Here is a 13,565-nt window from a genome sequence, read left to right as displayed (position 1 = left end):
CAAACACTTCAAAATGTTAGAGTCAAAGTCATGTTTTTTGTTGACGTTTTCCTGGAGAAGATGTGTGTCAGCGTGTTGGGTGTTTGGCAGGAAATGCTCTTATGAAGCACTGATATGAAAACAGGCCAGAAGCAAACTTTTTCTTCGGGTGATTACTTCACTGTGTTGAGACATCCAGCTACAACATCCTCTCTGGTTCCTACATGATGCTACACCTCTAGAAAACTGTCAGCAATAAAGGCCCATTAAGGTTGTATGGTGTTCGTGTCTGCAAGCTTCTTTTACTGGCGTCACACATTCATAAAACCACAAGCTAATGTGTGTCTCTGTGAGCATTCACTTAATGCATTTCACTCTTACCCACATAAAACCGCAGCTGCTCTCACATGTGTGTGTGTGTGCGTATTCCAGACCCTTATCACAGTATGCAGTAGTTAACATAATGGTGTTTATATTTACAACAGCAGAATCCCATTATCATGTTCACAATAAGGATTTTATTAGAGAGAGGCTTTAATAGAGAAAACCTCTGCCACCGTGTGTGCATGTGTGTGCACGTGTGTGTGTGGAGCTCAGCATTTAATTGCAATGGACTTGTGTGTATTTTAGTGGATGCATTTTTATGTACGAGTGTGTCCACCTGTTTAACTAATGATGGATGGTGACAACACCTTAACAGGACAGACTTATCTCTTCATCATTAGTCACCACACATGCACACACACACAAACACTGTTTTCCTGTTGGTGCATTGGATATGTATTCATAATTTCATTAAGCCTGTTTTTGTTCTATAGTACTTTTAAATACTTGAGCCACGGTGCTTGTTGATGATATAAGAGCCGAGCTGCTGGCTTGTGTGGTGAAAGGAATGTCAACAAATATTTTGAGTGACAAATGGCAAAACCACAAGAAGAGAAAGTAGTGGATGTGCATAGAGAAAGCACACCAACATGCTAACCTTTAACAAGTCAGTATGCCATGTTAGCATTCGGCACAAAGCACAGCTGAGCCGAAGCTGAGAAAGGCTGATGTGTCCTAAGATGTACCAACACGATCTCATCCCAGCTTGTCACACACCGACTCTCTTCCAAATGGACAAGGTAGCCTTTGGCACCTGTGGCCAACGTGCAAAGCCTTAACGCGTGCTTAACAAGAATCTACATGGTGAGGTTCGCTGCACTACATTTCTCTGGTCGTCTGATGCAGATGTGTTTGCGCTGGAGGTACATTAAAGCCCTGCGGCGTCGGCGAGACGTTGATGGACGCTCCAGAAAGACATTATTTGACGCCCTGGGAATGAGACGGGGCTTGATATACGCAACACAGACAACAACACTGTGGTTCACACTGGTGCCACAGGGCACCTTCACTTTTGACAAGACAAAATGACAGAACAGAGGACTTGCGTTTTGCTTCATTTCGACAACCCAAGCTGTTGAAATAAAGGAGGACGCACGAACACATCAGAAGTGAAATATAAATCAGAGCCTGTGCAGCAAGTCATGGAAAACAAACACAAACGCACACACCGTTTATCTCAGCAACCAATGACGTACAGGACAGCATATAGATTTATGTCTCTCACAGCCCTAACGGCAAAAATCAACTGTAGGTACACGATACATTGGCTTTCATTGTTCTGAGTTTAAGTGTTAGTCACGGATGCCCACACACACACACACACACACACACACACACACACACACACACACACACTTTACACTGACACACACTACATCCCCACAGACATTTGGCTCTCTCCATCATGGTGTCACTGTATCAAGCACACACCCACACATACACATAACACGTTCATTTATTTTAGTCTAACACACGTGTTCACATACATCCACATGCTCGCATGCACACACACACACACACACACAGTGCTGATGGGAACAATACCACACGTGTCAGGATGATCGACCATCCCATAAGCCTCGATGATATGAGCTGCAGTGAGTCTTTAAACCACCACTTAAAAGTTTTGTGGAAATGTCACCCAGCTCTGGTCCCAAACACCAAACAGCCGTCTGGTTAAAACGCATCAAAAGCTGGAGTTCATCAGTCAGAGTCTGCTGGGAAAACTGTTGGTGGTTCCACACTGAAAATCTTATTATCAAAGTCAGTAGGAGTTTTCCTCTGGGCCCCAAATTTCATGATAATCCATTAGTTGTGTACTTCACTCTGTACTTAATGGTTGGACCAATCAACCAACACTGTCGCCCCTAAAGCTGTGCTGCTAAAAATCTCGTAAAGGAATAAGCAGTTTAAGCAGTGGCAGAAGAAGGGAATATGTTTCAACTTATGCACTGTCACAGGAAGTCACACATATTTTACCAAAGGCCATCTATCTGCATGATCACATTTCCATTTCTATATCAAGTGCAGCAGCAGAAACTAAGTACATTTACTCAAGTGCAATTTTGACACACACACCTCATAGACGAAAGTATTGAGACATCTGACCATTACACAGCCTTCTGAATACACAGATGTTAATATGGAGTCGCTCCCTCCTTTGCAGATCTAACAGGCTGAGAAGGCTTTCCACAACATGTTGGAGTGTTTCTGTGGGAATTTGTGCCCATTCATGCAGTAGAGCATTAGTGAGGTCACACACTGATGTTGGACCAAAAGGCCTGGCTCACAATCTCCGTTCCAGTTCATCCCAAAGGTGTTGGATGGGGTTGAGGTCAGGGCTCTGTGTGGGCCAGTCAAGTTCTTCCACACCAAACTCATCCAACCATGTCTTTATGGAGCTTTGCTTTGTGCACTGGGGCACAGTCATGCTGGAATAGAAAAGGGCCTTCAACAAACTGTTGCCACAAAGTTGGAAGCATAGCATTGTCCAAAATGTCTTGGTATGCTGAAGCATCAGAGAATTCTGCCTGTGTTATGCACACGGCAGCAAAGCTGAGGGAAGACAGCTGATAGCTAGTAAACATGGATGTACACAATACAGGACTTCAAATAACAAAAACATTAGCTTTAATCATGAGTGTTAGACCTCAAGGATACACACAGTGTGTTTCAGTGAGTAACACTGAATAACTTAATTATGAGACACTCTAAGAGAACCTAGGAGAGAGTTAGACCAGGAAGGTTAAAGGTAAGCAAAAGGACACGATGCCACGATGCTTTCTGAAAGTTAGTGAACATCACAGGCTGATAACGCAGAGCACAGGATCTGAGACTGGATTTTTCCTTTATTCCTGAAACAAACAGGCGCCGCAGCCTTTATAATAAATCAACTGTTTGCCTTGTGCTGTTTCTGATCCAGCTATTGTTCTTTTGTTTCAAACATTCAGAGCTCATCTTTGAGAAACTGCTTTTGTTATTGCCACTGCCTGCCTCTCACTGCAGAAATAAAGCCTTTGGTTTGTGGTCACAATTAATCCCAACAACATTTGCTTCACCAAGACAACAACAACGACAAGAAAAACACAAGAACAACAGGGTTTATTCAAGCGAGGAAGAGTATTGCTCTGGAAAAGAGGGCGAAGGAGGAGAGTGTGCGTTGCCACAGAGCGCGCTGAAGCGAGGCTGCGTCAAGTCATATGAATAACACATACACTCGTTCATTTCCATAGATGCACAAAGAAACACACACACACGCACGCACGCTATAAAAGAGCGCTTCTTTTCTGCTACAGTGAAGGGGTTAGGCCACATCATTTTCCACTGTCAAAACTATTCAAAATGTTTGAAACAAAGTGAAAGTGAGCCACAGTGCAAACCCACAGTAGTTTCATTTCTGGGTCAATTCACCCAAAATGCATACACACAAAAACACTTGCCTAATCTTAACACTCAGATATTCAGCTTGGTTTCCATTTGATTTAGTGAGACTGTAAAATTTCTGGTCATCCCCATAAAAAGAAAGAGCTCATGACGTTTTGGGTTGTTGCTGTCAAACACTCACGCCCAACTCATCAAACACAGCAGCTCGGTCAGTGGCCTCATCACCACTGAATTACTGGTACGGATGCTTTAAAATCCACAGCCGTGCGTAACGTTCGCACGCTGACAGCTGCTCTGATGCTGTTGGAGAACCTCGCTGGTGAAGCACAAGTGGTTAAATTTGCCTTTTTCCTGCTTTGCTGTTCTCCTAATTGACAGGTCAAGTGAGCAGGGAAGCAGCCACACGTTTCTGATCTGCTGCCTCTGTGGTTCGGGATCGGGAATAACAACATTACGCTACTTAGAGCAGAACACACAGCCTATACGGATGCTCGGGTGACATCTTTTTGAAGTAATCCATGTCTTTAATAGAGACGGAGAGACAGATGAGGACTGACGTACAACAAATGGTCTTAGTCGTGCCGTGATGGGTTCGCGGTCAGTGCCCTGAACCCACCGGTTTGAAGTGTTGTGGTTCTCGCCATCCCCGACGTGGGAGTTTAGAAGTCGACTTCTGAAAATGTGTCTTCTGAGCATCAAACATCTCCTGCTGTCTTAAAAGGTGCATCTGAAAAGTTTGTGGTTTGCAGCGGGAGATTTTGTTGTGTAACTGGACCTCACTGTCTCGTTGACATTATTGTCAGATGGGATTTGAATGGCTCTGCCCTTTAAATCTTCACCAGCCATAATTTACTAATCCATGACAAATTTCTTTCTCTTTTCACTTGTGTCGATATTAAGTCTTCACCGTTTTTTTTTCTTAAATTTCCTCCTTTCTTAGGTCTAACTCAGTCCCTCATAGATCCATTTATTTATTTTTTACTTCACTACTTCTGTTTTCCTTCTTTGTTGGATTTTCATTCACTGCTTTCCTTTCATATATATTCCAGAGGAATTTTTTCCCTCCCTGCAGTACAGGTCGCAGCAGTCCGAACTCTTTCTACTTCACTCTGTGTATTTAATAATTCAACTTCTTATTTCAGCCTGGTGTAAATTGACTCCACTGAGAACAAGCTACGAACTAATCTCTCAAACACAACTAGGCACCAATGTCATTTTTTCACTGCCAATGCCCACATTACTGCAGTATTAAACTTTCAGCAAGAACCTTATTACTTATTTAACTAGTATTTATCCAAGGAAAGTTAGTTAGGCGTGAGGTCTCTGTGACCCAAACCATCCCGCTTCACATGCATGCCAGGACCACTGTCTGTCTGGCTGGTAATCAGCTCCACTGGAGCTGCTCAGGGGTTAAGTGCTTTGCTCAAGGGCAGCCCCACAGTGATTTTTACAGGGGCTGAAAGAGAGAATACAACTTCTGTATTCAGCTGGATATCTTTGCTGCTGCTGCTGCTCACACAGTATAGATGGTCTTTGCATATAGTAATTCAGTACAGCAATAATTAATTACAAGAAGTAGAGGATGACGGTGTTCATTTATTGCTGAATGTTACAAAAGTAAATGATCGTGCATACATTATTTATAATAATATGACACAAATATCAGTGTGCTCACATGCCTGCTATTATCTTAGTTATGTTCAGGTTTCTGGAGTATCCTGATTATGTTTTGTACATGCAAACAGCAAATCCCAGTTTCAGAGACCAGGATTCTTCCCGAAGTACTAAACCAGGATACAACGGCATGCAAACACTTAGACAGGTAGAGGATCAGAATCCTGATCATGTGTACAGGGATATGAATAACCAGATTTTCAGAGTTCATGTAAGCACCGTATTCCAAACATAATCAAAAAGTGACACGAATGCATGTGAAACATGTTCAATAAGTAAAATTTCATATCAGTTGTCTAAAAAGGCGTTTGTTTAAGTCTTGATGATGCACATGTGACTCTCAGGTGGGGAATGTAAGGAAATACTCCCTGAAAGAGATGCTGGGATGCATCAGGCGAGGATGCCAAGCAGACAGCATGTCAACAACAACAGCATAGCTATATGACCAATCGGGCTGTGAGTTAACATACAGAGGACAGAAATGCATACACATACATGACATGCGAAGTCCGGCTGGTTCCTTCTGATCCTGACAGGCTGTAGTCATACAGTCATTGCAGATATCTGGACTACAAACTGAGCGCAAGGATGATTTCTGAGCATTTTAAACGTGACTGCTCACTGTTGAATTATAAGTCCAACTATAGTCACGTTATAATTATGAATAGTGAAAACGCCTGTGTCGATGTTTAAAATCCATTAAGAGATGGGCAAGTGAAACCTTCAAACTATTAAGGATTTCTGCTAAATCTGGATTTTTTAAACTCTAAAACAAATATTAATCCTCAAAATTCCAGCAAGTAGTGGTTAAACTTTGCTAAATGAGCCTTCAGGCTAGCTGGCAGGCTAACAGGATCTCATGCTAACTGAGCTGCCACCTCAGCTTAACGGAAGGCTGAAGCGACAGACAGTTCGCCGTGTGACAGTATCACATACGTCTGACTGAAAGCTTCTTTTGTAGTTTAACAGGCGGGGTCAACGGCTGACATGACAGGCTCGAGGGACCGCCTGCTGGAGGGCTGGGTTGCCCGCGGGCGGTTACCAGCTAACTGCTAGAAATGAGACGCGTGGGATGTTCATTTCAACATCAAGAGACGTGAATCTTGGCACAGCATTGGGAAAATCCTGATAGCCACAGTGCCGTTTAGCTTCTTACAAGCTCACTTTTCAAGCAGACAAAGGTCACCAAAGGACAAAACACGCTGCTGGTTAGCAGCCACGGTTGGTTAGTGTTTGGGGGGAGGGGCTTTTGAAAGCTGAATGTCTGACATAAATTTTAATAAAGCATCCTTCCCTCTCTGAGCTCCCAGACCTCGACCCAGCTTAAGTGTCTACAAGAAGAGGCTGCAGAAACACAAAAACACCACATGAAATATTAAGTGACCGGGCTGTTTACTGCACAGACAGAACACAACGCTTACCAAAGATGCTTCATGTGAGCGTTTCTGAAGCCCTGCCTGGAGCCGAGCCCTCGCTGTCAGGTGCAACTGTGGTCACACGAAGCCACCATTTTGCTAAAGCTAAATTATTAAGGTTTGAGCTACAACATTTTTGCTTTTGTTTTTTTTCCTTTAACAAAAGTCTGATGAAAAAAGAAACTTTTTGGGAAAAGTTTTGAAAAGACCCACAAAAATAGGATAAATATCTTCTAAGGTAAAGATCAGAGTTGAGAGGTGAATGTTCCTCCTCCGCTTCTCTCTTTGTGCCCTCATTCAGTTTCTCCATCACACTTTTGCTCTTTTGTTCCACTTCTCAAATATCTTTTCTCTCTCTCTCTCCCACTCAGTATTGTTCCTTAGTATTCTTGCTTTTCACTTATCCTTTCATTCTCATTTCCTCCCTCTATCGCTCCTTAGAATCTGAAACCGTTGTCTTTTCCCCTCTTCCTTTTGCCTCCTCTCTCCTCATTTCTCACCAACCTCTCGTTTTCCTCTTTATTTCCTTGTCTTGTCAGCCAGGTTATACAATTAGCCCTGAAGGGCCACACTTTATAATTACTTCCTCTCTTTCTCCAGATGAGTGTTCTCCATCATAACCTACCCAGTCATTTTATGTTATTTTCTGTTAAATAACCAGCCGGATGAGGGAACTTCCAATGCTATTTTGAATTAAATGAAATTTTTCCAAACCAATTCTACCAATGAAGTCATCGGGTCTGGAGAATTACGAATGTCCATTAACTCCACTTAATGTTCCTAATGTGCGGCTCGACACTCTGCAGTGCTGAAATGACACGTTTTTTTCCTTCTCACAGTTCCCTGGAGATGAAGGCCAGAGATGGGTGGGCGGCATGTGACCTTTTGACGTCTGAGCAAAGCATTCTGGGTATTGCCGTAAGGTGAAAAGGTGAGGAAAGGGAAATAAAAGAGCGAAATGGGACATGTAAGTGTATTGATGTGCATGTGTGTGGGTGTCGGAGAGAGAGCACGGCTGAACACGACACTAATAAAGTGTGTGCATACTGTATGCCGCAAGTATGTGTGTGTGTGCATGTGTGTGTGTGCGTCAAGGTTCTGTATCAGATAAAAGAAGAGTGTGTAGATGGAAAGCCAATAAAACTGACAGAAAGCTGGTGGCAGAACATAGTTAGCATGCAGCACTAAATCACAATGACTGACTACAAAACGCCACCTACGGAAACCAGTTAAGCACTGCACTACATTCAGTACATCACACATATAGACAAAAGTATTGGGACAGCTCACCATCACACCAATAGGGACTTCAGCGACATGTCATTAAACACACAGACAGCTTTTGCAGCTCTAACAGCTTCCATTCTTCTGTGAAGGCTTTCCACAACATGTTGGAGTGTTTCTGTCAGAGTTTTTGCCCACTCACGCAGTAGAGCAGAGCTCCCCAACCACCACGGACCGATATAAGACATTATTTGACTTACCGGCAATGTGGGATTGATGAAATAAAATTACACAACGAGCATAATAACAAACACAACGTGCATGATTACACCACTCACCAATAACGCCCCTGCGCTTGCTTCTCTGCAACGAGACGGTCCCACATTAGGGGTAACGGGAGACAGAGACACCCGAAGTGCGGTCCTCATGTCCAGTCTTGTCCGTTGCTGCAGAAAACCGCGCTTCACAAAGACAGGATTTTGAAAATGGAAGTCATGTTTTCATTGCTCTTGTCGCGAGCCTTCATTTTAATCCAAAACGCCGGCAGATTTGAAGTTGGCTCACACGTACTTTTAAGGTCAATTTTCAATCTCCAGGAGCTGGTCCTCTTCCAGCACGGACACACGGCCTCCCATGACAGTTCACGACAAACGTCCTTAGCAGGCGGGAGGATCAACTCCTCACCGACCGTGAAAGCTTTCTTGGCCTTAGCAATACGGTTAGCCACGAAGTATGAAGCTCTTAGCGGACTCACATCTGTTGATGTGCTGGCCCTCAGTGGCTGCTTCTGTCCTTCTGGTTCGCGTTTGTTTTCTTAAAAAAACAAAACAAAACAAAACTCCAGGCTTGTCTGTTAATGCGCGGTGGTTTTAAAGGCTTCCATTGCCTCATTTGACAGCCTGTCGCCACACATTATACAGAGAGAAGAATCAGGTTCACCTGTCGGGATAAACGTGTATTCTTAAGTATGACTCCTGGTATTTTCTATTAAATGTAGTTTTCTTTTTCTTGGCAGTCGTAAACTCTTCTTCTGTCTCATCATTGGGCCTTTTCCCCTTTGCAAAGTAGCTCCCCAAAGACGTCTGTTTGTTTCTTTTACTCATTTTAGCTAGCTTGTGGGCTTAATTTTTTGTTGGTGTCACGTGACTGGAACAGGTTACGTGCGTGTCAAGTGGAACAGGCGGATGTTATTACAAGAGAATCCGGTTTTTCAAAATAAAACATCTTTCGGCGCGTGATCGTCAATAAAACGGAAATAAAATAAATTACTCATTCGTTTTGTGCGGCCAAATTTTTGCGGACCACTGCTGTAGAGCATTTGTGAGGTCAGGCACTGATGTTGGACCAAAACGCCTGGCTCGAAGTCTCAAAGGGTGTTGGATGGGGTTGAGGTCAGGGATCCACACAACTCATCCAACCGTACCTTCATGGTATGTCTCTGTCTTCTAAGCACATTTTTTAGGCAAACTGATAAATGAGTTGGCTCAAGTTCATTACATGTCAAATACAATCTCTTTGTGCTGTGTACCTTACTTTGTGTCCAGATTATGGGCCATTTAACTCGCAAAACTGAAACTGGAATTGCACACACCCTAAATGCACTTTCCTAATGCATCTTCGACCTTAGATTGTTCAGTATGAGGCTGTTTGAGTGTCAATACAGCAAATTTCAAGCACTTCATGCAATACAGCTTCCAAGAGAAATCTCAGAGGACAGCGTGAATATAACACAGGAACCATAAGGTTTTGATAAAATCTGCAGTTGCATCCTGAAACAGCCCTGAACAGCAGATGAAATTATCACGGAAATGAATTAAAATCAAATCTGGAATAACAGAGAATTCATCAGGATATTTAAATAATGGAAGGGAAGACGCAGGGAGAAGAACATAATTTTAAAAGTGTTTACATCTCATATTCTTCATGTGCAGCGGATATGTAAACATGTTATTCCTGTAACCTCTCATCGCTGCTGTGTGTTGTCAAACTGCTCGAGTTTCTAATGTGTATTTTTATGTTTGTGCTCTGCGGTGCCACTGCAAAGAGGGGAGAGGAAGAACAATGACGGTTTGTCAGGCGGTTTAGTAGTTGTTTATATAAATCAAATGCACACAGACATGGAAACACGTCTCTTTTCCCTCTGTTTCTCACTTCAAATGCTGGTGCTGACAATCTTGTGTTCGTTATCACAGGGATGTACACAGACACACCCAGTAATCAGCAGGAAAGCTACCTGAAAGCTACCTGTGCAATTGTCTTTCCATATATATGACTATAATTACAGTCAGCATAGACTCTGTCTTTGTGCGTAAATCACTTGGCAACACACACACACACACACACATACTGTAAATACTTGCTGGCCAGAGCCGGTTTCTTCCACTTGAGATGGACAGGACAGCTGGCGAGACAAAGACCTGCAGCTCTATTTCAAGTCATGAATCTGTAATTTCTAAATCGTTTTAAATTAATAATCTCCGCCCCTTGATTTCCATCGACATTTTAAAAAAGCCGGCGGCTCTTCTACACATCTGGGCCAAGTTCTTTTCATTCTCGCGAAGGAGTTTTCTTGGAAGGAACAAATTTCCTCCTCATGAAAGCACAGAGTCTTTTCAGTTTGATGTGGACTGTATGTTCGCTCGTAGCCAGAGAGTCAGTTAAAACTCACAGCTGTTCATTTCCCAGCAGTTTTTTCTTCTTCTTCTTCTTCCTCTGTTGAGGGCACGATGCAAATTAAAGCTGGAGTTTCTTTCTCTTTTCTTTGTTCTCACTGGCTTCATCACAGCCCAACACATTTAGAAAGTCAACATCCAGGATCCATCATCTGTCCTTCAGCCTCATCTGGAGGCAAATTTGGTCATCTATACATGTCATGTTTTAAATGAATGTTTGAACTGAAGGACTAAGTGTCACTCATGATTCAGCACGTTACCCAATGAACAAGTTTCACAGGGTTTCGTGTTGTTTTCCTTCATGCACTCCTGATGCAGCAACATAAATTCAATTTAAAGGATTATACTTTCACCATGACTTCCTTATTTGCTCTTTGAGTGTGGGCACAGCTGCTTAGCTCCGCCCACTGAGGTTTACCGAGACAAATCACACACCGACTTACAGAGACGACACAAAGCTGCAAAAGTAGGAGAGTGTCACATCCAGCCAGATGCCACCGAGACGCAGCCTTCCACAGAAACTAGTGGGTGCAGGTGTTGTAATGCATGTCATACATTGCTGATAAGGGAATTTAGTCACTATAATAAGATGGTGGAAGTAAAGTGCATAGGACGATAAATGTGGGAGTGGGTTCAGATTGTGATTATTGAGTCAGATAAGAGTCAACCTTCTGACGTTCAAGGTGACTTGTAGGGTCTCTCCAAACCCCCGACACTTTGCACTCTTTGGCTAAAAACTGGGCTGATTCCTCAGTCCATATAGCCAACCGGAAGCTGTGCGTGCACATCAAAATAAGATGATTCATTCAAGTAATTCAAACTGCTGGTGTCTCTCTACAGCTGGACAACATGTGAAATGGTCCTAAAAAAAAGTATTTCTCTGAAACCAGACTCATCATAACCGGCTCTCAATGAATCATGCCACTGCTACTAAAATACAATAAATATTTTCAAAATGATCTCTTTCAAATCTCGTTATGCAGGGGCTCAAGTCCAGGCCAGTTCACAAGTATAGGAAATTACCAAATGAATCGGCCCCAGCAACGACGCGTCTCAACTCAAAGTTCTTTGAGAACCCAACGAATAAAACCTCAGGTTAAAAAAAGTGAACGGAAAGTAATAACATCACGCAGAAAGATAAGACGTCTGAAATCCAACAAAAATCGTACAACGTACCCGTTGTGATGTAATAAATTCACGGTTCCTTTCCACGTGTCTCGTCAGGTGACATCGACCTGTCTGCGCCTTAATGTGACGAGACAGCAGGAAAACCTTTGTGCTCCGAGCTGATGTGCCCTCTGCTGACATGTGAGCAGCAGCCAGGCCGAGGCGAGCTGTCAGCTGCAGCGTGAGGGCGACAGCCTGCAAAGTCAACAGACCGAGGCTGACAACACGGCGGCAGAAGCAGCTCGTTAAGGAGCCTTGTTAGGAGAGCCCTCGTTAAAGGGCGAAAAACACATGCTCGAGCTCAACTGATTAGTCAGGAATTATATGATACACGCAGGACCTGTGACACCGAGTCAACACAGGATCTGTCAAAAGTTTAGGAGTTGAATAACTTAGTGTCTCTTCCTCTGTGCTTTTACTTCTTGATCACCTGATCACAGGAAACCTGAAACCTTTTTTCACAGAAATGCGTCATCGTGTTTCTGTGAGCAGTCACTGAAAAGTAAAGGAAACATTCAGCACCCGGCACACTTGAGCATATTTAAAGCTTTAATTTTGCTAACTAATAAAAGGAGATTCTAGAGTGCATGTAATGAGATGGGTGACAAATGAACAGGGAAAAAAAATCAACAAATTTCCAGAACAGCCTCAAGGTTACCTTGTCATAGATTTGAAAAGTGTGTGGATCTCTGCTGGATGAACCCCAAAAGATATTTGCTCAGTTGATGTTTAAGTAACTGTGGTGGTGGTGTTACTCCAAAACCTGACTGAGGGAATTCAGTTCGTTCTCACAAATGATTTGCCAGCGTATCAGACGGCCTACACTGACACGCTGGGCCTAAACGGGTTATTCTTAGTGTTCATCTTATCTGAAAACAATGCAACACAAAAACACTATGTGGACAAAAGTATCCAGACAGGGGCTGTTTTGTGAGCATCGGTAGTGAGCCAGGCCTCATCACGTGTTTCTGCAGATCCTGACTTTGATATTCTGCTGCTGCTGATGACGTCAGCTGAACGAGTTAAATCCGAATGTAATGTCTGCAAAGAAAGTCTTTCAGTCGAGTGTCAGAACACAGCGATGGAGTTTCCAGTCACTACAGGCAGGGACACACACACACACACACACACTTTTCCAAATAGTCAACATTTTAATTTTTGTTTTAAGCTTTACTAATCAATCAGTGTTGCTTTATATTAACAATGGATTAAAAAGAAAAAGCTGCTTCACAGTTCACATGTGACACGTAGTGACAAACCCACAGAGAAATATCACTAAACTCTGCGGTCTCCTCAGGCCTGCAGAGCTTCTTAGTCTATTACGGGTCATTTTAATGGTTTTCTGGCACACAGTTCCACTTATCAATCACCTTGCTTCCAGCATTCAGCAGCAAAGTTCCCATAAATGTGCTGTGCCCCACCTGCCCAGCACCAAACAGCTGTCAGACACCATTACAGACGTAAAGGGGGACGTCGAGCAGGCGAATCTTTGTCTTAAGACTTGTTAGACCCCAAAGAAGGGCTAAAAGAAAAAGTAATATAAAGAACCAGATCTGTCCGTCAGCGGCAACCAGAAAAGGAGAGCGATTGGACCAAACAGAAATATGACTCCAGTGGAAGATGCAGTTTGCATTGCAACTGTTTGTTAACAAGTTCGCCATATCAG

General features: G+C 43.1%; 1 protein-coding gene across 4 annotated transcripts in view; it reads right to left on the bottom strand.

Annotated features, from left to right (window-relative positions):
- raly (RALY heterogeneous nuclear ribonucleoprotein) overlaps nt 1-13,565 on the bottom strand; it is a 108,488-nt gene that overhangs the window by 72,510 nt on the left and 22,413 nt on the right. For 3 of the 4 annotated variants that reach the window (XM_046384980.1, XM_046384983.1, XM_046384981.1), the window contains exon 1: nt 8,399-8,550. The exons of the other annotated variant lie outside the window; for it this stretch is intronic. The gene's annotated coding sequence lies outside the window, so the exon portion shown is untranslated. Of the gene's footprint in view, nt 1-8,398; nt 8,551-13,565 lie in introns of those variants that run through there. 4 annotated transcript variants of the gene reach the window in all.

The sequence above is a fragment of the Scatophagus argus genome, chromosome 3, assembly GCF_020382885.2.
Source record: "Scatophagus argus isolate fScaArg1 chromosome 3, fScaArg1.pri, whole genome shotgun sequence".
Lineage (NCBI taxonomy): Eukaryota > Metazoa > Chordata > Actinopteri > Scatophagidae > Scatophagus > Scatophagus argus.
This window is presented reverse-complemented; position numbering and strand designations above follow the sequence as displayed.